Raw genomic sequence first — 27,641 nt, forward strand, 5'->3', positions numbered from 1 at the left:
CCCGTCCGCGGGGGCTGCCCAGGCCGGGGCTGCTCCGCCGCCGCCGGGGCTGCTCCGGACGCTAATTAGCATGACTAGTTTGATGGATTTAGTCAACAGCATTCAGCAAACAGGGTAGGGGGGAAACAAGTGCGTAAGATTTCCCAAATCTAAAGACTTTTGAGCCCCGGTGCCCTCAGCGGTTTGTTATGCGGACTCGAACAAGTGTTGCTGCCAATTAATTGATCGAGGGGATTTATTTTAGTATTTTGGCTGGGTGCCAGAGACAGAGGCTTTGTCCTCGCGTTTTAAGCACCACCCCTCCTTGCAAGTTTGAAATGTGAGCTGCCTGGGTGTATTTTTTTTTTTTTTTTCCTCCTCTCTTTCTCTCTCTTCCTTCTGGCAAAGTGGCTGCGTGTGCGTGTGTGTGTGTACGTGCATGAATATGGGAGAAGGAGGGAGAGGTGTAATGGGAAAGCAAGAGATGGATCACTAGAGGCAGAAAAGAAAACCATCAATATCAGTAACATGCAGCTGAGGTGAGATTTTTCTGAGTGTTTGATTTTCTTAAAACCCTTTCAGAAGATTTAAAGCAACCTTCTGCCATGCTGTGTGCTGAAGACGTACTCCTAAGCAATGTCATAGGGATGCTTACATGTATATTGCCGGTTTAGGTCTGTTCGCGTACGTGTGAAGTTTTAAAGCTTAACCTGATTCTCTTTATTGTCTCTAGAGGGTTGTAGCTTGAGCACAAATAGCCTGTTGGCAAGTACGGCATGAGCCCATTAGCAAGACTCCATCTGTGATTGGTTTTGCCTGGAAACCGGGAGACAAGCAATGAATAATTGATGTGTGTTGTGCAGTAGCTGGACAGGCAAAGAGGAGAGAGAGAGGGAGAAACAGAGCAGGGTGCCCTCAGAGGGGGGAGAGCGAACAAGCTTGAAAATAGCTACTGGCTGCCTTGTGCCGAGATGAAGGCAACCCCGGCTGCCTTTGTTCTGCACTGACTGGGCTCTGCCTAGAAGTGTTCGCAGACATCTGTGGCCTTTCTCTGCAGCAGAAGGGAGGCAGGGGAGCCGAGGCGGGAGCAGAGGAGGACTAGGCTTTTGAATGAGATGTAACTTGGGGGTAAGTTGGTTTCTTCGGCGGGAGGGGGGCCGTGCGTGTGTAAGCGGGGACGCGAGTGTGAGTGTGCGCGTTGCCGCCTCGGGCTGACTGGGGAGAGCGAGTGTGTGAGTGTGTGTGCGCCGGGCGGGTGTGTGTGCCAGCGAGGGTGCATTGTGGGTAAGGCAGTGCTGCATGTTGTCACAGGGATGGCAGGCAGCAGGCAGGGAAACTGGGACGGGTTCGCACGCAGATGCGGGGAGAGATTCGGGGCTGCGAGAAGGAGATTCACGGCTTGCTCATTTAGCTGGACTTTACCATGTTGCTGTTCTAGGGGGTGAACCGTTTACATTTTATAAGAATCTTGCTTATTGTATCTGCAACCATAAAACCAAAAGGCAACAGAAATTATCAGTGGCATTTTCTCCAACTTGAGCCTGCCTGGCACTGTCAAAACGCGAGGGGCTGTTCTGTGAACAGCAATGGCAATACTGCTGCCACCATTTCATTTCTGCTGCCTTTATGAAGACCCTGCCATGCAGAACTCACATCTATGGCAAGCAGTCTCAAAGATGATCCCAAAGAAGTAGTAGTATCAATGGCAGTGTCAGGTATTCCACTTGACACGTTTGCCCCGTGTGCTGAGTAGTAACAAGTGTCTTGCTTATCTGTTTGCCTGTGTAAAAACTAAAAAAAATACTTAATTTGCATATGATTTATGGAGTTTTCAGAAAGTTTCAAAGTAGTGATGCCAGACTGGAATTTGGCATGTGGGTTTATGTTTTGGTTTAGTTACTTGGATTAAAGCAGATAATAACATAAAACTGAATAAAATGGAATACATTAATGTACAGCAAAAATGAAAGGCAAGGAATCTGCACAGCTTCAGTGTTTGCAACTCGGGCATTGACAGCATGGTTTGCTGGGGGAAGAGACTTGCTGTTGTAGACAACAGCTCTCGGATCAGTAAAATCACTGCATAAGATGGAATAGACTTTGCCTAAAGTAGGGTCAGTGATCCTGTGTCCACTGAAGTCACTATCAAAACAAGTATTGACCTCAGTCGTACAAACTACTTCCCCTGAGTGCAGGTGAGCCCATTGTAAGATCCGGCTAAAAATCCTGTAGCATCTGTCAACTTTTGATGAAGTAAATGCTCTCAATAGGCAGCCCTCATGGGTGAGCTGGCCAGTTTTAATGCCCATTTATGACAACAACATAGCTTGTTTCATAAAATTGCAGAAGATGATGTTGGTTCTGCAAACCTGTATGTTCTGGAGAGAAAAGTTATTGTGGAGACATTATTTCGTTCCAGAAGTCATGTCTCAATCAGGTTAAGGTAACCAGGTCATTAGGCTGGGATGACCTAAGAAAAACAATCAGCGTGGCTGAAACACTACCTGGAAATGGAAGTACATAAAATTAAGATCCAGCTAAAACTGTTCTAAGTTACCTAATATTTCCTTTATTTTGTCCTGAAGTTAGAACTTTATTACAGTTACATTGATAAAGTAATTATCAGCAGCTAATCATGCATAAAAGTAGAAGCTTTTCTTAGTCAAGCAAAAGTATGTTTCCTCTGTGCTGTCACCGATCTGCTTAGCAGGATTTTGTTCTTCTTTTTGCTTAGCACTTAAATCAAGATGGCAGCTGAAGTGCAGTAGAACTTGTGAACAAAAGTTTGGTTTTATGTAAATTTACTTCAGAAGAACTCAGTAACGCCTCAGTTTGAGTTTAAGCCAGCAGAAGAGTGTTATCAAAGGCTCAGTTTTGAATTTACGACTAAAATTTTGATTTTAAAAAAAATTGCGTAATTTTAATTTGATTCCCACCCACCCCACTTTTACCCCCTTCTGGAGGAGCCATCAGAAAATCTGTGGGGAAATATGTCTGCAAATGCAGTGAAATTTCACTTGTAAAGAAGTCATCCGAATATGCAAGGTATGGTTTCATGGTAGCAATTGAAAATACTGATCATAAGAGAGATTTTAAACTTAAGTCTTAAGCTTTTAATCTTGTGTTGACTGTAGTAGAATGGGCACAAATGTCAAGTCTGTGCGTGTCAGTGTCTCAGTGGTCCTGGCAGAAGTGTTGCTTCAGTGAAACACATGCACTCTGATTTGTATTTCTAGTGCCAAAAGCAGCAGTTAGGCCTGGAACCCTTATGCTGGATGCTCCAGGAACACCCAAGAAAGCTTGTCCTGATGTACTGCACAGAGGACAGCTGTTGGTTACAAGGCAAAGTAGTGTGCATACTAACAGAGAATAATAGAGGATACTTTGGGCTCAAATAAGAAACAATTTGTTGTTAACAGGTATTTCATTAATTACAGTGAGATAATTTAGAGAGAATGGTCTGGCAAGACAGGCCTTCTGTTGCCATAAGAAATTAGTGTAGCAATTAGATTGAGAGTCTCTGAATCCAACCTCCCAAAACTCCCCAAATTAAAAGATGTGTAACTAAGACAAGAGAATAGTGGTTTTGTGCGTCACAAGGTAAGCTGAGGACACAGAAGTTCCATGTTCTCCTCAGTTGTCACTGGGGCTGTGACAACACAAGGCTGCTTTCTCCTGACCAGGACACCAGCAAAAGGGACATTACGGATCAACAGCAATGAAAAATCTTACTAGAGTACAGCCGACAGGAAACTGGCACTCTATGGGATTTTGCAATTGTGATTCCTTTTCTTATTTCACAACAAGGGAAAAGACTGAACATTATATTAAACAGCAAAAGAGCTAATCAGGGAAGGAGCTGACCAGGGGAAAACAAATAAACACAAAACCTTACCATGTGGAACATTGCTAAAATGATGTTCCAGAGATCTCAGTGAAGATGCTCTCTGGTTTTGTTCCTTTTAGTTTGAGCACAGAGACTGCCCGCAGGAAATACCTTCCTCTGAGGCTGCTCTGGCGAGTGGAGCTTCTGTTTTGTCTTGGATGGAACAAACGGAATAAGCTGCAGTTAGCAGACAGCCTTGAGACTGCTTGTGAGCAGCTGGGCAGCAAGGCTTTGCTCAAGGGGGGAAAAAAAAAGTGGGGACAAGTGGCTTCCTCCCAGTGCTGCTCAGCTGTTATTGCATTGTAGTTCAGAGCTATCCCAGCTAGAGTTGAGTGATCTGAGTGTCAGAAGCCTAGCTGGGTAGCTGGTGGATAGCTGTGCAGGCCAAGTGGACGGGTTACTGCCTCCGATACCTTGCAGGGTACGGCATACGGTGCAGCATAGGCATATCCTGCGGATTTTAAAAATACTGCTGTAAGAAACGACCCCACTGCTTGTCCTCTAAATTTCATAGTTTGCTGTGGTGGTTTTCCTTCTACTGCCTTTGCAGAAGAAACCAGAAGGTTCTGTGAAAAAACATTAGATGTGGCATCTGTTTCACTGGAGTGTGGAGTTACTGATCGTTCCTTTGGAGTGACCGAAACAAACAGATCCTTATAAAAATAGCTGAAAGCTAACATGCTGGAAAAAATATATTGTGTTAATATCTCTTGACTCTGCTAATGGCAGGATAGGGACAAAAACTCCACCGGGTGTACTTGCTTCTGAAATGCTTTAGCAAAGGGTTGTTTAGGTATACAAAACAGTTGTTCAAGCATTAACTAAAAATCAACTTCTTCAATATCGAAACGATTTGAAGTTACTGAACAAAACCTTTTAAACCAGAATGTAAAAGGATAAGCTAGCTTTCAAATTAAATGGATGTTTCAATAATTATCAGAGGTACACCAATGCGCAATAAAGCGAAGCAGTGATGGCTTTTAAGGCATGGTGAAGAGTGCGTATCCATTCATCATCAATGAGAAAGCAGCCAGCCAGTCTGGCACGTATATAGGCTCTTTCAGTGAGGACTCAGTAAGGAGGCAAGAGACGCCCAGAAAGAACACAGGTTATTTTCCTTGGTTTTAATTGGAAGCTGCCTGAATAACTTTTTTCCTTAAAATCAACACAAGGTATAGTTATAAAATGAGTGACACTGGGGCAGTAATTACTTCAGCAGTGTGGGAGGCTGCTGCTCAGCCTGTCTATCATAAATATTATGCATTTCTTCAGTTCTTGACCTGGATCATTCTCAAATGTCTTGCATTCCCTGGAGTGTGTTACTAATCCTGACCCTGAGCTTGTTGGGCTCATTCTGTTGACAGTAATCCAGTGCGACCAATGGCAGTTTTACCTGTTCCAGGAGAAAAAAAACTCAATTTTGTTCTCAGTTGTCTTTATTAGTACCAATAGAATGTTCAAGCACCCAGCTAAGCTCCTAATTCATGTTGTTTGTTATAACTGAAATGCAGCTCTCACCAGCTTGATGAATAATCTTTAACATTTGTTAATCAACTTCTAATCCTTTAACTAAATGTTCTTGTTAGTAGTTGGGGTTCCGTCCAGATTTGGCTCTTAGCTCGGATTTATAACGCATGTTTGGCAGTGTGCCTGTCTGCCGTGTTTGGTTGTAAATACGTAAAAACTCCCCTATCATATATGTAATAAAATGGCATATTTTCGGAAGTACGCACTGGTCCTTCATGTTCTACGTACCTTTTCATCCATATACGTTCCTACTGTTTTTCTAGCAAGAGGGCAATTGAGGGGTTAATCTGGAAGAAACTTCTAAGCGATGTTGTCTTCTTGCACATAGACAAGCACTGTTCCAGTCAGCTTTCCAAATGGCTATATATGTTTTCCAACTATTCCTCAGGGTGGAAATACTGTAATTCCTTAATCGACCGATTTACCTGAAAGTCCTTAAAGTGACTATCTAAAGTAATTTTTGGCTGTCAAGAAATACGCTTCATTAGACAAAAGTTGCATTGGAATTGGCTTTAAATCCGAAACATCCATGTAAGCTTTTATATGGTCTTTGTCCATTAGAAACCAGAGATTTTAATCTTTTTACTAAATGACTTCATGCCTTGCGAATATACTTTTAAGCTCTTTGAAAAATAGAAGCATAGATGGTCCTTGTGTATTTGTGTTTCTGGTTTTAATATGAGGGTGACCTTCTTTTGAACATGCAGTTAAGCTTCTGCCTGTTATTATTTGTGGCTCCTTGTATCGTTTTCATAGAAAAATGGCCCAGCAGATGGTGTTTGAGCAGAAAGAGGAGAGAGCCAGTGACTGGCTCTTTGAAGAAGTATTTGAGACAGAGAATTATGAGGACCAAGTGATTTTACTTGGAAGGAACGCATTTAATACATTATGACCCACTTTTCACCCTTCCATATCGACACTTTTACATTTAGTAAGACTAGGATGTTGGTTTTCTGGCTTGCCTGACATTCAGCAAGCTGTTTCTTTGTCTCTACATCTACACAAAATATCAGAGGAGGATTTATTCTCTCATAGAGAGAGTTTTGGACTTGGAGATTTAGTTGATCATTAGTATGTAATACCCCATAATCTTGGATTATATATTTTGCAATAAGCAGAACAGAAGATACATTTTATAATTTCTGCTAAGAGTAGGTTATAAGAGATCTGGAAAAGGATGTTTTAATGTCCTGTCTCAAGTGTTGACTTAAAATGGCTCACTTGAAGCACTCACGAATCATGTTGCAAAGGCAAAAAATGTCCTTCTTGTTAAATGACTGTAATCTAAAATGTTATAGAGGCCTAAATGATTTATTGATGTCTCTTTCAGAGGCATTTACCTGCACCTGTAGCCAGCCCATTCCATTTATTTTGGCTTGCTGACAAATTAACAAGCTATTTGTATGTCAGACTTGGTCAGTAGTCAACTCCCTCCTCCTTACATATTGAACAGCTTTTAATTTAATTGTCTGTGGTGTTGGCAATTTATTACCCAGATAGATGTCACTCAGACGAGCTCAGATTTTTTGTTATTGGTTTTGGTTTTTGTTTGTTTGGGATTTGTTTGTTTGTTTTAAAAAAGAAAATAAAAACCTGAAGATTTATTTTTGAATATGCTCATAGTGCCTTGTAGAAGAGAGCAGCTTTCAAGCCTTTTCCATACACACAGGCAATGATCTGTGTGATACCTTCCTTTCTGTTAAATAGTTTGGGATGTGAAATACTAGGTTTTATATTTAATGACTGGAATAAGCTTAACTCTGTGATTATGGCCATTGTCATTGTATCTAGACACCTGTAAGGAATGAGCAATCAAAATTACATGTCGGAGTTGCAACTGCATAAATGTGTTGCATAAATACTCTCAGGCAAGTTGAAGTGTGCCTTGCCACCTGCAGTGATTACACTGCTGTTCTTGAATAAGTTTTGCGGGGGATTTAAGGCAAAATTATTGTGTCTTGCTAAATTGTTTTACTGTTCGCTTAGATGCTCATCACAGTGAGGATCTGAGTGCTACTTTTCAAAGTCAGAACGCTATACTGTTGCACAGAGGCAGTGGCAGGTTGCCTGACTTTAGCTGCCAGGATGCCTCCTGTGTTCCTGCTCCTCTGAGGCACCACCACTGGTGTTCTCCAGCTGAAGAGGACTAGTGAAATCTATTGTATAGGTCTGTTTTCTTAACCTTAATTCATCCAATATTGCACTTTATGAACTTTATGTAGCACATGAAATTTGGGCTTTGATGTAGCGAAGAGGATTTTCATGTCATGTGAGCATGCCTGGTGCTGGCCATTCTGGCCACCTGATTCCAGTAGGGGTCCCTGGGCCTGCAGGTGGTGGAAAAACCCAGCTATTTTTTTCCCTTTTACATAGTGCCATGGTTGCTAGTTAACATTGTTGGCACTATACAGCTTGAAATGTTTTATGGTCTTACATCTACTTAACCTTTAATGTTTTCTGTCAACATCTATCATGACCTGGTGGCCTATGGTTAGTAAAATGTGCCCTTGCAGGCTGCCAGATACTGTAATAGAATTAGGCCTTTAAAATTATCAGAACTGTCAAAGGGGCTTATAATCCTGTAAGAGCTTTAAGTGGTTTCTTACCTCCACTTCAACACACATGTGACCTGGTTGAAGTGTTTTTCCTTGGTTTTGGTTTTTTTTTCTGTTCTGCTTTGTTTTACTTCCTATTTAAATGAGGGGGAGGGGAAAAAAAGAAGTTTCCTTGGCATATTTATAAGGAGTCTCCTCAGTTCTGTCCCAGATGTCTTTTTTTGGCTTTTTTCTCTCTTGCACTTGCAGATTAAGCTCTGCAGATACTTCAGCGGGAACTTGTTCCTTTAAGTAAAGGAGTAAGGACACTTCAGTATGTGCATTAGTCAGTCAGTGTGCACTGAGGGCTGACACAAGTCAGGAGGGAGCGTCAGGCTTGCTTTGAGGGGGTTGGATTCAGCGTAATGCTCACAGAAGGTGCTGAACTGACACCTCTGGAAACAAATGTCCTCTGCAGAGTGAGTGTGGGAAGGACAGTAACACTGTACAGTTAGTCATATTTACCACCTCTGTGCCTTATCCTGATCAGAGGATAGTGCTAGAGATGTGAGCTGGTTTACCTTTCACTAGTTAGTTTTCAATTGTGGAAATGCTGAAAGTAGTTTTGTAGCACCTTGATGGTCACAGTGCCTGGTGGTTACTAACACAGTGAGAGATTCTGTAATGTTTCTGACCTGAGAGATATTACATGTGCCACATCCAATAGAAATTGAAATGTGCGGTAGAGGGGGTAATTTGACCATGTCTCACACGGGCTGTAGCTGAGTTTGACAAGTCCCCTTATCTGAGCCTGTTTCCTGAGTCCCACTTCAGAGTAGTTTCCTGTCTTTGCGAGGTTGTTGCATCTGAGCTGTTTGCTTCAAATTATTGCAAGTTGTTAATACTGCTTTTTTTAGTTAAAGAGTGATCTGATTTTGGCTGTTGAAGTAGTGCCATGCTGACTCAGTTTCTTACCACCAGCAGGGTGATGCAAGGTGAGGAAAGAGAATAAAGCTAGTAAAATGCTGCTGTTTTGAAAATATGTCTTGTCTGAGACCTTATACATAAGTGATAGAGGGAAATGCACTGCAGCCGTTTCATTTGCGAGAAAAACACCTTCTATTACAGAGATTTCTTTTACATCTCCATGGTTCTCATACAGCACAATTAAGCAAGGTAAAAGGAAATGTGGTCCCTGCTACTTAACTGTGTGTAGGCATTAGTCCCATAAATAAAATTAATTATTAAAAAAAAAAATTTGGATTGCCTGAGGTGACATTAATTGGAATAGATGATGGAATAAATTGGCCTCTGAGCAACGAGGACAAATAGAGAAATACCCATCCTCCAAGAAAAGTAACTCCTCTTTCAGTTTTTAAAGCAACTGCAGTCAATGATAAATCTTGACCTGGAATGCTCCAAAATCCTGACCATCCTACAGTGATGGGTGTATTTCTCTTTTTTTTGGCATACAAATCTTAAGAATCTTCCAGGGCCCCCACTGCACTTCTTAAGCAGGAAGAAATGGAGATAGAGGAATGAAATTAGTCATCATGCAGCTCTGGAGAGTGTCAGGAGATGGGCTGTCCCTTCTGATCCAAGAGCTTGAGTATATTGACGGCTAATATTTTTCCTTCATAACAGTCTAGTGAATGATCTCATCAGCTGTTGCTAGCAGATGCAAGAATGATGAGCTTGTGGTAGCAAGACAGACATTACACTGTTTTCTGTGCTTGTCTTGGGATACGAGTGACAGACATGTCATCAACAGTTTTGTTTTTGAATAAAATTGGCTGCAGCATTTTGAAAAGGTTCAAAGTAGATTAAGAATTAGTTGCTTAGTGGAGGGAGAGGAGAGGACCACTTCCAAGCAAATGCTTCTGTTTGGTGAAAGTTTGGGATTCTTTCTGGGAAAATGGACGTTTAAAGGTTGTATAGCTGTCTTAAGAGGAAGTACCTGAACTATGGCTGTTTCTAATTTCATTACAAAGACATGATAACTCCTTGGGAAAAATGGAGAGCAATGAATGTCTCCTTTCAGTACTCACTGTTGTTTATTTAGCACAAAGACCTCAGATACCTACTTTTTAATGGGTTTTTATTAATCAGCAAGAAAAAAGCAGTTTATGCAGTCAGGCAAGCAATATTCCAGAGTGGCGAGATTCATCAGTCCTGATTCTCTGCTGTGTTCTTCTTAGTGTCAAGTCAAGCAAAGCTGATGCAGATCACTGGAAAATGGGATGTCAGTGTTTAAGTTATTGAATCCTCAGTGCTGATTCTCAGTCATGACAGTTTCTGTTACTAGTATGTTTACTTCAAGCTTCCTACTTCTCAGTTGTAAGTATCTCTCCTGTAGTCAGAGCATATGTACCTAACCCATATGAACACTCAGAGTTTGCCAGTTATCCAAAAACTGGGTGACAGATACTTCACCTGAAATATGTGTTTGGTTTTCCAGCCATGTATAAATTGCAAAAGGTGTCAGGGTGACCCACATCAGGTTGAAATGAGGGGACTTATTTGAATGAGGCAGAGCCTGATCATAAAATAATACTGTATGTGAGTTAAACATTTCTTGTTTTAGTGGGGTCCTAAGTAGCAGCCTGAGTATTTCCTCTGCAGCTCAGTTCTGCCTACTTTCAACTCTGTGTTTAGTAGATAATGGCACTTTCCCCTAACATTGCCTCACTTCTTGCTTCTGTGCCTGCATTTGAGCAGTACCCTGACTGTAAAAATGTCTGCCTGACTGCAGTATGAATGTTAATGTCTTAGTGTGAAAGTAGTATTTATTATTCATTGTCTTTAGACTGAAATGTCTCTGTATTTGTGGAGCTCCACAAAGCCTGTCAAACAGCTGATAATTTTTCAAAAATCTCACTTTAGATAGTGCTTGTTACCTTAAACTGAAGGGTAGTTGTGGCTCTTGGGTTCTTGGGTTTCTATCAGTGGAATCACTATAACCCGCCCTTCTAATTTATGCCCTTTCAAGCTGTTGTACAGCTTCACTCGTAGTATTTGGCAAATTTTTCATAATCTTCGGAGGACTTTAGATTGTTAACAGACTCAGGCATTTCAAAAACATTTTTACCAGTTGTCACCATCTGAAACTGGAGTCTACAGTTGAGTTTTCCCATATGTATTTTCATTGTTTGCCTAATCTGTTTTGAGATCAGTTTTGCATGAATCAAGGACCCTAGGGGAAAAAAAAAAAATCTAAGTGGCTCTCTCCAGAAGCTTCTGCTGCAGATTTCATTGATGATTAAGATATTTCTGGCCTGTCCTTAACTCCCCTTTTTCTTCCTAATTACACTAGAGATTGAAGATTGTGTTACATACTGCATAAGTGATAATATCTACACATACCAGTATTGAATCAAGTGGCAAAATAAATCATAATCAGATTTCCTTCAATGGTGCTAATTTCTCTCAAAAGATGGAACATAGCTCTACCTGTGCAGAAAATAGAATAGACCTGTGTTCTGGTTTGTCAATACTCTAAGTAAACAGGGAAAAGTTGAAAACAAGGGAGGGGAAGGAAAGGTTACCAAACCAACAATTCTGTAGTAATTATGGAATTACTAACATTTTAAGTTAAACTTTGACTACTAAATGTTAGCCATCAGACCAATAACTTCTGCCTACCTTTTACAAGCCCTTCACGTTTTGCCATAGAGCTGCATATGCCTCCCTTTTTGTAATCCGAACTCTGAAAATCTACCTACTCTCCGCTGAACTTCAGTTTTACATGACACGAAAAGCATGCACCTTTTGGGAGATAGTTTGTTGCTTGCTTTCAGTGATTTATCTGAAACCTGGAAGAAAGGCATTAAGCTACCATAATAAGGAATTTTGTGGAGTAAGAGTGAGATCACCTGAAGGTGAGATCTACACATAAAACTTGTGTGAGCGTGGAAATGTCGTTAAGGACTATGCTTATTTACAACTCTCAATACAGGCAAAAGTGCCAAGGTAGGTATAGTTCTACAACAAAAATGGCCTTTTGCTGATGCAGCTACTTTCACTCAAGGAATTAGTATAAGCTATAAACTAGTAAGGTCACTTTTCTTTGCTGATACAAACTGTATTTGCAACAGGCACATACATCAAACTTTTTGAGGGTGGTTGTGCTGGCAGAATATCTGTGAAAATGGTCACAAGGAGTGGAAGAGGCAAGAAACATACTCCTGGAAGTAGCTACATCTCTTAATGTGTGTATGAGCTTTCCAGCCTTTTCACTAAGCACTGTTTTATAGGTGACACTCTTTTGTTATCCCATACTGCGTAGTCAAACTCAGATTGTGCCTTTAATTAGTCAGTGTAGTTAGTATGAAGATGTATTGGTAGTTTATGAGGTTAGCTGAAGTGCATGTTCTAGCAAATTTGTTTCCAAAGACTCCCTCCTGGATGTTCTTCAGTGTCTCCCTCTGAAACAGCCCTCTTCCCCATAGCATCTTTTTTCTTTGTGTCATGGATCATCCATGAGTAACTGTAAACCTGCCTAGTCTACGAATTCGGGGGGGTGGGGGGGGAGGGGTGGAGGGGAAAGGCTGGCTTTTGAAGATTGGTAGGCAGTTGAACTACACCAAAATGTTATATGCTTGTTCATGAGAGTCTTCCTGGCATTATGGGAATGCAGAAGTAAAGCTTTACTCCCTGAGAAGTGTTTTTAGGACCAGTCTAATGCAGATCTGTACGTAATTTGGAGGTTTCAGTCCAGAAGGGCTTGATCCCACCCTGACTTTCATTTTGAGTTCCAGATTCAAAAAACTATCAAAGAAATTATGAACTCAGTTTAAGTGGGCTTGACTTCATTAACAGCCACATTTTCCATATTCATCACTGAATTCGCAGTTGCCCAGAACTGTTGACCAAAATGTATCCCAACCCCTCTTGCTCTTTCAGCAACCTCAGCTGTGTTTCCTTTGATAATTTCCTGAAGAAGCAGTTTAGCCTGGTTTTGGTATAAAAATATTCAGCTCTAGCTCTGAGTGAAAACTGTGTTTCATACATTTCCAAGGCTGCTAGATTACTCCTTTTTTTCGCTCTTCCATGCAGCGACCTGCCCTTTGGAAAGAAATTGGGACTTGCCAGAGCAAGGCATTTCTGCAACTTGAGCAACTCCTGTCTAAACCACATCTGTGAGCTTTTTGTAAATGAATTAAAACGTGGTTATGCCTTTTACACCAAAATTGATGTGGTCCATTTTTCCAGCCAAATGGTCTTTAACTGTATTTGGAAGATCTGTTCAAAGATAAATACTGCTGCTGGTATTCTTTTTCTAGTGTTGGTTTGCCTCTGTAGAAATGTGATTGGTTTTTTTTGTTTTTTTTTTTTTTTTTACTTATCTTTTAGGTTTTGACAAAGAAACCAGTATTTGGATCAAATGACAGTAACATGGGGCAACCTGTCTCCATATACTGGCAATTTAAGTTTAATAATTATTCCTAGTATTTGATAATTGCCTGTCTGGAATATCATGTTTGGCCTCTTTAAATGTCCTGTTAATCCAGCAGTCACGGTCTGTTGATGTTACAGTTAAGTGAATCGAACCCATGAAGTGTTAATCCAGTGATTGACCAACCTGAAACCCAGGGTGGGACTAGAATTGCTCCTTGTCTGGAGCCAGTTTGCAGAGCAGTGTTCTTTCCCTGCCTGGGGAAGCCTGTGCTGAACTCTGAAACAACATTTATCAGTTCCGACCTATTCCTACACACTTCGCATGCAGGCAGGGAGCCACAATGCAGGTTACTCTGGTTATTTTGCTATAGGTAGGTTTTCTATTTGAAAATGAATCGTGTTTTCATCTGCATATTGGTTACTTGAAATAAAAATTCAGAGTAAAAACAAATCAGCAATGTGGTTCAGTTTTAATAATTACAGAATTCAGCTGCTTATGATAAACTGAATTCTTTAGTCTCTGTTAATGACAAAAGTTTCTATATTCATTGAAGCAGAAAAAGTAGGAGGATGTAAGTTCAGGCAAAACCTTACAGCTGCAGTCCTACAAAAAGCTCAGATTAGGTGAAATGTACCCAGTACTCAGGACTGGGACCTGCTGTGTGTGAGTAACCAAAGCATGTGTGCACTCTCTCAGTAATGTCTTTTCTCTCTGCAGAAAGATTGGGTCTGTCAGCAGGGAAGAGGTTGTGTGGTCTCTTTGGGCTGCATAACTAAAGGTGCTCTTAGTAATCCAATTCCAGAATATAAAGACTGAATAAACAGTTCTAACACCCAGAACATAAGCAGGTTAGCTCAAGTCCATGAACACAGGAATAACAAAATGGCAATACAAAAATCCTGGTAGGCAGCATGCCTGTATCTGATGTCAGTCAGGTGAGAGTTAAAAAAGGTGTTTGGGGAAAATCAAGTGTCTAATAGCAATATTGGAGTTCAGATGTGGTTTTTGCTTTACAAACTTACACTTAGCAAGAGCGTTTAAGTTCAGCTTCCTTGAAGAATTGAAGTGGTATCAGAATTTTGATTGTGTCGAATTTGAGAACAGGTTTCCAAGATTTCTTGTTTGCTTGGGGAAAGGGCTGGCCAATGTAGTGGTAGGTCTGTGTGCATAGGCAGATGAGCAAATGTACCTGCCTGACTTTACTGCATGACAGCTGTACCCATTAGTCTGCATTTGCTATCTCAGTATCTCTGGTGCCATATGTTCTTTTTCTTTAAATAAACAGGTATATAATAGTTAGGACAGATGGGAATAGCAAAATGGTGTAAGCAGAGGAATGATTTGGAACAAAACTCAAATGATTAATCTTGACACCAGTAGTCTTAACCCGTTTATGATAGAACTGAATTAGTACGTGCTGTACAGTTCCTTTCACTGTCCCTGTCAATGGAAAGGTATCTTTAATCAACTTATAATTTTAGTTTCTATTTGTCTGCTTATGACTCATTAGTGTTTGTATTTCCGTCCTTTCTGAGTTTAGTGGCTTGTTATATTGCTTACTAATATGCTTCAGGAGTGTTGCAGATTAGCATTGTAGACAGTCTAGTCAGTCTCTGCACCAGAGAGGCTCATGCAACTGTTTTTGTTTTGTTTAATTTCATTTCACCAGTACAGACTCATTGAGGTAAATACTTTTTTTGAAATGCCTTAGAAAACAATAGTATTGAAAGCATCAAATATAAACATGAAGGAATTAGCATTAAATTGCACTGAAACTGCAGCTGGAAATGTAATTGTACAGACAGCTACTTTATAGCAAGAAATCCAAGAGCAGTCACACGATACATTGTTGAGTTACACAGATTTTATTCAAAATGATACCAGGAGTGTGTCAGAAGATTGGAAGGGGTAGGACAGCCCCCTTCGTGTATGCAGTTGGGGAGGTTCAGTTTCCCCTCTTGGAGAAACTTGGATTTTGATCTATTCTTTGATTTCTATTTTATCCTCAATTCTGAAGTTGGGGGGGGTGTGTTATGTTGTTTGTTTAGTGAAGAGCATCTTTGAAAACAGTGCCTACTACAATGAACCTGATCTTTTTCGTTCTTTTCCTTGTCTGCTACTTTTACAACATCTAGTTATGAAAAAATAGAGCTCTAAAACATGAATGAGATTCTCATTATTTGCTACCTGCACTTGATGTCTTTCTCTTCCCCAACCCTTGGTGTTAATGAGCATTAGTTCACATTAGTTTCCTATTCTCATAATGTGTTTTAGAACAGGTAATCTTAAGGTTAAGGAGGACAAATAAGGAACCTTTAAAAGGCCCTTTTATAGTTGCTTATCAGAGCTTGATCCCCACATTGATAACATAAGGTAAGGTTTTATGATACAAACGCCGTTCTAGACTACATTCTTCATGGCTGGTTTTAACCTGATCTGTTGCTGCTGCTTGTGTATTTACACTTCTTCTTAAGGTATTAGGAGGTAATACCATATTGTGAATAAGACGTTAGAAGGCAATTTAGTATACACCTTACCATGTGTTGCTAGGAAGACAGAAAAATAGTTCCACTGGCCCGATTCAACACAATTTTGAAAGAGCAATACTGTGTAAGTTTGCTGAGAGAAGGTAGGAAAATCCCAGATGAGCTGAGAAAACTCTTGAGTGAATTTACTGTGGGATTGTCTCCTTAATAACTTGCTTGGCTTTCCAGGGTGAAGCACCGGGATAAGCTCTGCACCATGGTATATCCACCTGGATGAGGTGCAGGCCAGATTAAGTGGCCCAGTCAAGTCCTCCTCATGCCCACCGTAGGAAGCATATGCATGTGGAACTGGGGATGTAGAGGGGGACTGAAAGCCTAACACAAAGGTCTGTGCTTCTACTCTGCCCAGAAACCAAAGGGTTGCTTCGTGATGAAGAGGATGGTGTCAGCATCCTTGGCCCTAGAAAACTAGTTGGAATCCTACCTATCAGATAAAATCCCATTCCTGCAGTAGTTGTAGGTTTGCAATTCTCCTGAGCATGCTCAAGGCTTTACTAGAGGAGTTCATTTTCCTGTTCTTGATTCTCCCATTTCCTGTAAATGAAAGAGAAACTATTTAATAAATTTTCTCTCTTCAATTCATGTGTGTTTTAGTCTTGACATGTTAGCTAACAACTCCTGATATACGTTTTATAATTCAACCTTTAGGTTTAAAATGCTGCCTCAGATGTGAAAACGAAGTAAGCATGTTATCAATGAGACCCGCACATACCTCTTGTCTTTTGAATGTATAATCTCTCTGCATCGTCGTGTTTCCTTCTTCGCATTCTATTAATTTTTTATGAGCTTCATCAGAACTGTAAAGCACAAGCTGTTTTCATGTAGATGGTTTTTATGGTGACTAAACATTGGAGAAAGGAAAACAAATAATTGTCCCAATATACATATTGCCTGGGATGAACAGATTGATTTAAAATGCACTCCTTCAGTGCTTTGTATAGGCAGCAGGCTGGAATGATTCAGTTCTGATTTTCTGGCCTTCAGTTTGCTAATCCTCATCTTTCAGCTTGTCATTTTTTGAGCTAAGCCTGTTGTCTTTTTAACTAATACAAGAAGTTTAAATGTGTTGCTTTCATTGTGGAGGAAAACACTGAATAGACTCATTAGGCAAGAATAATTGCTGGGTCTTTTTTGAAGTTAGTATCCTACATTTCAGAAAACGACTTTTTTTCCTTTTTTTTTCTTTTTTTTCTTCCACTTTTGATCTTAGACATCACATGTGACAAATGTATGAAACTTGCTGTACTTCTAAGAACAAGAGCTAATGTTTAATGTCCATTTATGTCATTTATCGTTTCTAATGTCAGTGAGCATGTGTACATATAAATGCTTAATTTTATTTTGAGTTCCACTCTGTTCTTGGCTTCATAAATACTTTGTAATAGGGATTTCGAGGAACTCGACTGTTTGAACTGTGTGAAGGAGAAAACTAGCCATGGTAAAAACCATGTATTCGTTTCTGAATACTAGTAACATGATTTTGAAACCTTCTCTGTCAAGTGCATCTTTTCCATGAAGCTTGATGTTTCTATATTCCTCTTTTTATCAATAATATGTTTTTTTACTGTTTACTCATTCAGCAATGTGCCATCTGCAAATTCTGTCATCTTACTTTCAAACTCTTTTTCCAGAGACTGGGTGAATACATCAAACACCTTTAATTTTTGGCATTATTTTGATCCCCCTCGTATGTTAGTTGTTTGTCATACTGAGAACTGTTGGTTCTTGTTTGTCTCTCTTTTAAGGAGTTCCAAGTGGGTGACAATGCTGTTTGCCGCAGATCCCATGACTACTGAGTTCCTTGACAGTCTATTGCCAGGGGCTTTGTCAAAGGCTCCTCAAAAGGGCAATTGAGTTACATGAACAAGCTTCACTTCAGGCATGTTTTCATTGACACCTTCTGGTTTACCTCTGTTGTATGTTCAGGTACCCAGGTTTCTGGGTATTAAATTAATGTTAGCTGATCTGAAACCCTTTAAACTGGGGCTCAGCACACTGTAGATGTTTCACTGTTTAAAGAAAGCAGTAGGATTAAATGGTCAGCTAAACTCTGTGCACTATGAAGGACATGCTTGTTACTTTTGCTTGCCCTGTTGCCAGTGCAGAGTGTAAGTAAATTATATCCTCTGTAATTGTAAGGCACATGGTAAATTGAACTCTTGGAGCTCTTGTCTGGTGCTGCAACTGTCCATATTACCAAATGTTAATTGCTGCCCCTCTCTTTGGACAAACTTTTCTAATGTCTTGTTCCTAAGACTCAGATTTCATGTCAGCAATAAAAGCCTTGCAGGCAGAGTAAGAGCAGGGGTTTTGCTGACATTCTAGTGCAAGTCAGCTGTCTGCCCCTGCGCTCTGTTTTTATAAATATGGTACACGGCCTCACGATCTAGCAGATCAACAAGGTCAGTTTGAGAATGCAGATAAAGGAGAAAGTATTGTCTGCCTGCTGTTTTCACCATTCTGGGATAGATGGGCTCTGGTCATGTTGCGGGTATGGGAGGGGTTTTTTAATTCATCATGCTCTACTGTAGTCATTTGCACAAAGGATGCTTTTAAACGAGTAATGAGTGCTTTCCTGTTTGGCAGTTAGTTAAAGTGAACTTTGTGCCACAGCTCTTTATGATTCACTCATACAAGACCTAAAATATTCAAGACTGGTAGGGGGGCAAAAAGCTCTGTCTGGCTCATGCTGTTTCTAGGAAAAGGGAGTCTTGGGGCGGGGGGGAACCCTGCAAAGACCTACAAATTATGCAGTGTTCTTTCTGTCCATGAATAGTTTCTCTTGTGAGTGAATGAGGCTGTATTTTTGGAGTCGCAGACAAAGCAACTTTTGCTACAACTGGCTTTTCTCCAAAGCACACTTTCTGTGCTTGTTCTATGTATTTTTGTTATTTTAAAAATATAATGATAGACAGCCTGAAAGTGATCTGAAGGCTTGAGTCAAACATCCAGAGTCCATTTAGTCTTGTCTGTAGCAAGATGATTGCAGATCATCTTCTGGGCAGTGAGGCTCCATTGAGCCTCTCAAGCAGAGAGCTTCCCTGTTTTAGCAGAAATTTCATTCTCCAGCTTATCTTCCTCCTGAGAACTGCTGCATGCTTGCACAGAAAGTCAAAAGCTGAATCAAATTCAGATTTCAGACTTTTATTCTTTACCTTGTAAATAAGGCTATAGAATCATACAGTTTCATCCTGAATTAAGATCATTAATGTCATAGACGTGGTCAGCTGCATTGAGCATGTGGCCCTCTGTGACCTAATTTGAAAGGTCAGTTTGAAATATGTTACATTTATCTTCTGGAGCAAGTGGAGATCTGGTTGTCAATCTGATACTGGCTTGCTTGGCTTCAATTTTATGTCATCCTACTATTTATTCCAGGTATGTATTCATACCTTTGTGGTTTTGCCTACCTGACTTTCACGTGGGAATAGAACAGCTTTGTTGCAGGTTTTGTGAGAATTCATTATTTTTAACTTTAAAAAAGCATGTGCAGTAATATCTAATAAGATGACAAAACTTACTGGCCTTTATAGAACATTTCTGATGTAATCTGTTTTTAACTACTGGGCGTTCTAATAGCTATTAAAACAAGTGTGTGTTTATCAATATCAGTATGGTTTTGCAAGCTCTGTCAATCATTTCTCAAGACATCTGCATTGCAAAGTCCAGTTTCCTGAGCTGTAAAAATTAAAAGATGTGTCACAAAAAACTAAGACCAGAGTACTGAAAGGTTTGCAAGATAGCACTGCTGTTAAAAGTGCTTGTGAAATTGCGTTCTTGTTTTAACAGCTGTAAGTTGAGGATCCCTGCTTGGACGTTTGATATGATCCCACCTCTCTGTGTCACTTGTCAAGTACTGCGAGAAGATTACTAGTAGACTTCACAGTACAAAGGCTTCACATTCAGGTGCCCATTCACTTAGGACAGCTGTTTGATACCCACTTTCAAATGAGATGTTGACCTTGTTCCTGTTGGCGGTGGATGGGCTGTATGGCTTTTAGCTTGATGTGCTGTAGCAGCTGGAAACCGTTGTTGGTGCACAAGTAAGGAGACTGGGTTTCAGTGGGTGTGGGGACCTTCAAGGTCTTCAGCATTGTTGGTCTCTGTGAACGAGGCAGGTGGATTAGTGATCGCATGAGGCAGGAGAAGCCTGTGAGGAGGAGGTTGGTTTGTTTAGTTGTCTTTTTGAGCATTTATCCAGTTCAGTAGAGGTTGTCATGTCAAAGGACACCACTGCTGTCACTATCATGAATTCCTAAACTTTCACTTGTAAAAATAAAATCAATCATTGCTTTTTGCGTGCTGGTGAGGGTTAGTGCGGGAATGTTACCAAATGTTACAGCTTGTAGGCACAACCAGAACTTATCCTATCATTGCCACCACCACAAAAATTCCTCCAAGGACATAGATTGGAATTATAGAATGCACCATAATGGTTCATAACACCTATGAGGAGAAGAGGAAAGGGGATTTTGAAATAATGTCTGTACAAGATGCCCATCCTACAGTACCTGAGTTTCATTACTTAGGAAATTGTATCCAGAGAAGGCCGGTGTTTTGGGGGGGATGGGTTTTTTTGGTTTTTTGTTTGTTTCAAATGAAGTATAGTCAGGAAGAGGCTGACCTGACCAAGGACAGACCAAAATAGATAATCACGCAGGAATCTTTATCAAGGTTTCATGCAAGTATCAAGCAGTATTGTAGTACCAAAGTTATTTCAGCAGCTACAAAGATAATTTCACCACTGGGTTTTTTTTCGATTTAAAGTGGTTGTCAGAGCATTTTTTAATTAGTCTTACACAGGCAGGTGATAACATTGGGGCTCAATTTTAGGTGTATTTCTAATAAAGGCAGGATTGTTAGGGCTCAGCATTCCTAGCATGAGTCTGGTTTTGGGTCCTTATCCTTTTGCTGGGTTTTAACAAGGCTGAAACTTAACAAAGTGTGTGTATATATATATATATATATATATATATATATATATATATAAAAACTACATATGTATTTCAGAGAACAGGCTAGGCCATTGTTTATGGAAAAATTTTCTACTGACCTTTTCCTTGTCGATAGTGTGTTTCCCATTTGGCTGGTCTTCGAGCAGCAAAGTCATCAGGGCCTTTTTGCCATTAAAAAAAAAAATCAGTCCAGAGTTGGCTACATTGATACACAGCTGAATAACTGTGGTTTGCACGTGCTCACAAGGGACCTCCTTGGCTTTAGAAGAGAAGATCTCAGAAGACCTCCTTTGTGGCTGACCATGTTTGAACTGCTCCCAGCTTTGACTGCTAACCAGCATGTCCAGGCACCGGCCCGACTTACCAGCTGAGCAGGCATAGCCAGGCAGCACCAGTGAAGCCAGACCTCTTTGGCAGCTATTGTGAATCACCCTGAAAAGGGAAATAGGTCATATTATCAGTGTCTAGTCATAATAGTTTAGATTTCAGACATATAATATATGCATCAGAAAAATTACAGCATTCACACTTAGCAGATGCCTTGCCCTGGGGTACATGTCAGGGCATTTGCATGTTTTGCTATCAAAAGTATGAGATATTTCCCACCTGAGACAAGGTGGAAGCTGAGAGATTGCAGAGGTGGACCATTTTGAATTTGTTACTGTTGAACTGATCCAATATAAATTGAATGCAACTTACTTTACTGTAACTGTGCAAAATGGAATACTGATTTGCAAGTAGTGAAGTAATACCCAGCTTAAGTGTTCAGATAAACTATTTTTTTTATTCTTCATAGTTAATTTTTCTAGTACAAGCAGGCTGTAAACCCTGAAGCCATTCTGATAACAGCTGAGATGCCGGAATTGATTAGAATAACATGAAACAACATTGCACTTTTTGCTTTAAGGATCAGAATTTTGTGGTGCCATTTATTCCATCAGTTCCCTGTCCGCTTCTTGAGTTAGCTGGTTAGAAGGGTGCACACAGAGGGATGTACCTTCTTGCATCCCTTACTTGTGGCCTGGAGCTGGTGTTTTTTCACAAGTAATAAGGGTTAGTTCAGATACGCCTGTGTTCTGTTCAAGCTTTCAGTTGCTGAAGTGTCAGTTTATCGTAATCTGCACAGAGTCTGTCTGCTTTCTGAACCACAGTAACTGCTTAGAATAAGGGGGAGGGAAAGCCTTGTGTCATCAACTTTTGGCCAAATATCCGAAGTGTTTGTGTACTTTTGTACTTTAGTCTTCTCAGGTTCAGTCATCACCAGTTAGACTTGTATTTGTTTGTAACTGAAAATTTGGGTTAGTTGTAAATCCTCAAAAATCCCAATGTAATTACTCTGTAGGAAGAAACCACCATAGGTAACTTCTACACGTGTAAAAATACCATGGGCTAATTAAGATAAAATCATGGGAGTTGGGCAATTAATAGCCTGAATTACTGCTTTTACTCTTGAGTCAACCCAAGCCTTTTTTCAGCCTTCAGCCTGCTGCAGGTTTAGCAATAAGGGAAAGGGGAATCCTCGCATGTCAGGACCTGTTGGGAGCTCATTCCTTTCTCGTCCTTGGTAGACAAGTCCTTGGTCCCAAGTCTCAAGTTGGGACATGGCGTGTATATGTGCAAGGTGGTAATGGGAGAGCTCATGAAACATGAGGCTGCTTCACTTTCCGCTGCCTACCCACCCGCTTTTTTTCCCCTTTTCTCCTGTTCTCCCCTGAGCAGATCATATAATCATAGAATGGTTTGGGTTGGAAGGGACCTTAAAGGTCATCTAGTTCCAACCCTCCAGCCGTGGGCAGGGACATCTTCTGCTAGACCAGGTTGCTCAGTCCTCAGGTCTGTTTGTGTGCTGTTTCCAATCCCAAATTAAGCAGTGCACTCCTACTTCTTGGGCCCATTCCTGTCTGGGTTTTTAGTGCGTGGGAATCATGTCCTCACCTAATGTGTCTGTCCTTTCTTCTGTTTACTTTTTATGTTCCTTGCACGTTGTTTTTGGTTAAGTCTTTGGCTTACCCAGTTGTGTTTACCCTGTCTAAACCAAGGTAACAGCAGCAAATCTTTTTCCTGTAGCCATTGACACTGATTTCTTCTGTCTTCTTGTGAGTGACTTTACTGCTAACAGCCAAAGTATTCCTTAATGTGGAGTTTTAAAACAGCACAAGGTAAACCCGGAACTGCTGAGTCCCCATGGTGCAAGTTGTGAGCCAGCACATGATAACATAATAATTTTTATGGTTTCGATGGTACTTTAGAATGCTATGTAATCTCACCAGATTTAGGCACTATCACTCTTCATATTTCACTAGACAGGTTTTTTTTTTTTTATGATCCTGATTCTTTGCACCATTAAAAACCGCCAGTTACAGATGCACTGTTTTACTGAGGTTAAGGCATTTGCCATTATTAGTTACTAACATTTGGTTAGTGATCATATCTAAATCAGAATGCCCATTGTGCTAAGCACTGCGCAAACACATTTGAAGATTCAGTCTCTGCTCCAAAGAGTGAAGCAGACTGATACTTCAGTTCTTTCACCTTACTACTTAGTGCTGCTTTTATTTGCACTTCAGTTATGCTTATCTAATGGATCTCTATGCCACTTGTGCCTCTCTAGTTACAGTAGTAATATTTAGGTAGCCAATTTTTATCTTGATCAAATGCAAGTTCCCAAAGAACTAAAAATAACAACCAAAGAAACAAACAAACAAAACCCAAAAAACAACCCAAAACAAACCCATAAAACAAAAAACAAAACCCAAAACAAAGCAGAAAATTCCAGTGCATCATCAAATTGGCAGACAAAGTCTTCAAAAAACTCCAGAGCCCAATGAAACACTGCTAGGTGGTCCTTTCTAAAAAACCCACAATGTTACCTGTATTTTAAAGGTTTATTTAGAATTGGGGATTAATGGTAACTTGCCTGCACATATGTTAGGATCGAGATTGCTGTGTTTCCAGTTCTACGTGTTTGGAAGTTTGTTATTCAATCTTAAGTTTCTGAGCTGATGATGTCTATCCGAACACTGGAAAGGGTTTCTCTGACCCCTGTAAGGTGTATTTGACAAAGAAAGCACATTGGAAATACTTTCTCCATTGCCTAGGATACATGAAAACACTCCCTTAACTCAAGAGATCATTAGTTTGATCCACTGTAGTTTCTCACCTTTACCAAAAGAGGTCTTTACTAAAGACCTTATGACTTCAGTCATAGAATGTCTGGAACACAGCAGTATCAGTTGCAAGAGACTACAATTGTGTTGGTTAATTGCTCTGTTCTTTCTTATTAGTATAATGACTGCTTCGTATCTACTCTTTCTCCCTCACCTTAGTCCACATAGGGCCAGGTTGTGGGTTTTGATAGTTGGTTTTTTAATTAGTGTCTATCTGCAGAAACTTGTTAGCGAAGAACCTATCTGATAGAAGGCTGTCATTTGTTTCATCATGGTACCTACAGTAATGTTTGCTGTAGGTCGTGTAACATTCTTCCAGTCTTTCTTTATGAAGTCTTTATACCTTTTTTTAATGCATCCCTTTTATCTTACAAAGCTGTTCATGTTGGCTTACCCATTTTGTGTTCTGCTGTCCTTTTTGATTCTTAGATTTTTCCAGGATGAAATACACTTTTGCTTTACAAGGCTTCCTTAAACATACCTTCGCTATTAGTTTACTCCAGTCTATAATAGCAGGGACTTAGTCTGTACTCCATGAAAGCTTTGAGATACTACCTTTTATAAATACTGCATGAACTAGACTATTTCACTTTAAAGCTTTGATTGCTTGATCCTAGGCTTCAGCTTTGAACCTTCTTTTCTCTATTTAACATTCTGGCTCAAGTTGCTGGACTGGTACTGGAGTTCTCTGCAGTTGTTGCTCCGAGTGTCAAACAGGCTGCAGAGTCCAGCGCTTCCAAGCACATGCATGTGCTTGGAAGTCCACTTAAAAAGGAAGATTTTTAGCCTTTGCCACTTTGTTATTGTTTATTCGAAGTTCAGTGGCACATTTGCTTGGGCAAGAATTTGCAAAGAGGTTTTAGAATCCGTGTTTTATTTTCTGCGACATGAATCTGTGCTTTTTTTTTCAGTTGCCTTGAGAAACTCCTCCTGTCAGATTAGCGTGGTCTAGTGGTCTGCATCCAGGCTAGGAAAAGAGCCTCTGTGCTCTAATCCTGCATCTGATGTTGAGTGCATTGATCCTCTCCTCTTCAGGATGCTATGGATGACTGTGAATTTATGTCCTTAATGACTGACATGATCCTCCTCCAGAGCAGTTCCTTTCTCCCTTCAAGACCCTGCTCCATAGGTGTGAAAACCCTGTGTCTATGTTGATGTCCAAACCCATTCTCCCCTTCCTGATCTTTTTGTCAACAGTTACCCGAAAGTTTCCCCAGGGAGTGGGGATAGTCTTGGCAGCAGGAATTTGTCAGAATGGACAGATATTTTCATGTAGACCTACCAGTCAGTAGACTCAGAATCCCTTTCCCTGGCAGTAACTAGATGTGATTTCACTGTACCTTTAAACAATAACTAGTCTCTTCAGCATTCTAACCTAGGTATTTTCCCCAAAGGATTAGTTCACTACCTTAGCTTCCCTCTTTGTGAAACCAGGATGATGTTCTTGTCACAGGATTAGGTGAGGATTAGCTAGTGTTTATCAGCGACTTGCAGATAAAAGAAGTGCTTTGTTTACATGTGTTTCTTTTAGACTGCATGATCTTGAACACGTGGCAGTGCTCAACTCTGTATTTGAAAACCATCTGATTTAGGATACTGCTACAAAATTATTTTTACAGACAGTTATTATTAAGATGTGCATATTTTTGGAATTGAATCCTACTTCCCCAAAACTGAGGCATTTTGCAATTGGGAAATATTCACCCTGTTCTTTCTTTTTATTACCTTTACATTTTTGTGTATTAGTGTGAACACGTAGGATTTTTGTGGTCATGATGGAAATGTCAATAACATTTCTGACCTAATGGCTGTAAGTACTGTATAAAGGTATAAGGAAACACAGTACCATCCTTCAAGAGTATCTTGCTAGACAGACAATGTCTGCTGTTACCTTTCCACTCCAGATATCCCTGGTTCATGAATTCAAGTATCTGTTACCTGAAATTCACAGTATTTTTTCTGCTTCTTTTATCATTTCTGAAAATAAAGGCTCTGCAGCAGCTGGAATCAGCTAACAGTTTTGTTGAAAATACATCTTGTTCTTCCCTAGTGGTATTGGCTCTGTGGGACTTTCTTAGTAACATGAACAGACATGACTCAGAAGACAGAGGGAGAACAACTGTGTTGTGTAGGAAGTTAAAAAATGGGGCTTTTGCCGTTTTTTTGGCGAACACCACAGTCAAGCTGCAGTGCCTGCCTTCTCCCCCCCTCCCCTTTTTTTCTACACCCCCCTTCCCACTTTTTTGTTTTACCCTTCTTGACAGCTTTTGGAACTGGAGCTGGTATCCTGAATTGATCTTAACAATCAACACAAAATCCACGAGAGAACAAACAAGATGTTCCCAACAGCCAGTGTTTTTCTTTCAAAAGGGTTGTACTAATAAAGAGGTAGAAGGATGGGGGGGGAGGGGGTGTGTGTGTAGCATGTAAGCGGGAGCAATTCCAGTGAACACCTTTTTCTCCAACATCAATGAAATTATCCAAACCATGAAATTTCAAAATACTGTCATTTCTAGGTTTTATATCAGGTTGCTAATGCAGATTGATTTATATTGCAATAGACAAGATTAGATGGGGTATTGCATACATATATTATTTGACTTTGGCCAGATTTGGACAACTTGTTTTTTGAGGGCTTTCTTCCATGAGGAGGTACATATATGAGCTCTAAGCAGGAAGAAAATATAGTAGAAACTTGTCAAAGTAAAATGCAAGACCAAAAGGGGGGGGTGGAGGGGGGGAAGGAATCACACCTTCTTGGAGCCCACGCGATTACCCATTCTCCCTTCTCATTAAACAGTCAGCCAGTGCCCTCAGGTCTGTTCCTTGTTCCCTCTGTCCTTATGCCCTGGGTTTCTGTTGCTCTTGAGGGTTCTCCTTGTCTCTTCCTCCACCCTCGTGTTTTCAAAATTACTTCAGTCTATTTCCCTTAGAGAAAATTTCCTAATACTTGGCTGCAAACTCTTTTCTTTCATGCCCTTCAAGTAACCAGCTCCTTCAGAAAACATTCCTGTGTTAATTTCCCTGAGAAATTTTTGCCCATGCCATCTTGGTTTTGAACTTTTATTGCATTTCTTTCAAGTTCCTTATGGAAGGAGCCAGTTCTTATGTGTTTGTGAAAGGCCATTTATATAGTCCCTAGGCAGTAAATAGCCAGGCATTGCCTATAGGCAATAAATGCATCTCTCTAACCTTTCAGAAGCCTTATCTTTCTTTAACATGTTATCTTATCTTTTGCTCTCATTTCTCTTGATTTTGACCCTCTGTTCTAGTCACTTTCCCACATAATCTCATAGTTTACATTGCTGAAATTATCATCTGCTTGACTAAAATGAAAGCACTTGTTAATGTATAGAGGAGAAGTTAAGTACACTTAAAATGGTGTATTTTAAAAGAAAAGGATCAGATTGATTAGAGGTTGAGTAAATGTAATATGAGAGATTCAGCCTTCCTGCCACTAAAATTGTTTATGGGATTTTCCATCAACTTCAGTGGGAGCAGGAGCTAGTCCAAAATGGTTCTGACCAAGAATGGAGAATTTTATGTACCATTTGCTTGGATAGCATCTTACTGTGTGTTTTACAGTAACATTTGGTGTTCTGATGTCCATTTTGATTCTTTTTATCCAGATGTTCTGGGAACATAAACT

General features: G+C 40.2%; 1 protein-coding gene across 16 annotated transcripts in view; it reads left to right on the forward strand.

Moving 5' to 3' along the window:
- Window positions 1-27,641, forward strand: part of ZMIZ1 (zinc finger MIZ-type containing 1) — a 349,016-nt gene that overhangs the window by 256,729 nt on the left and 64,646 nt on the right. For 3 of the 16 annotated variants that reach the window (XM_030487169.1, XM_030487171.1, XM_030487174.1), the window contains exon 1: window positions 358-518. The exons of 10 other annotated variants lie outside the window; for them this stretch is intronic. The gene's annotated coding sequence lies outside the window, so the exon portion shown is untranslated. Of the gene's footprint in view, window positions 1-357; window positions 519-844; window positions 1,108-27,641 lie in introns of those variants that run through there. 3 more of the 16 variants (XM_030487173.1, XM_030487170.1, XM_030487172.1) reach the window with 3 other exon arrangements.

The sequence above is a fragment of the Strigops habroptila genome, chromosome 5 (genome assembly GCF_004027225.2).
Source record: "Strigops habroptila isolate Jane chromosome 5, bStrHab1.2.pri, whole genome shotgun sequence".
NCBI lineage: Eukaryota > Metazoa > Chordata > Aves > Psittaciformes > Psittacidae > Strigops > Strigops habroptila.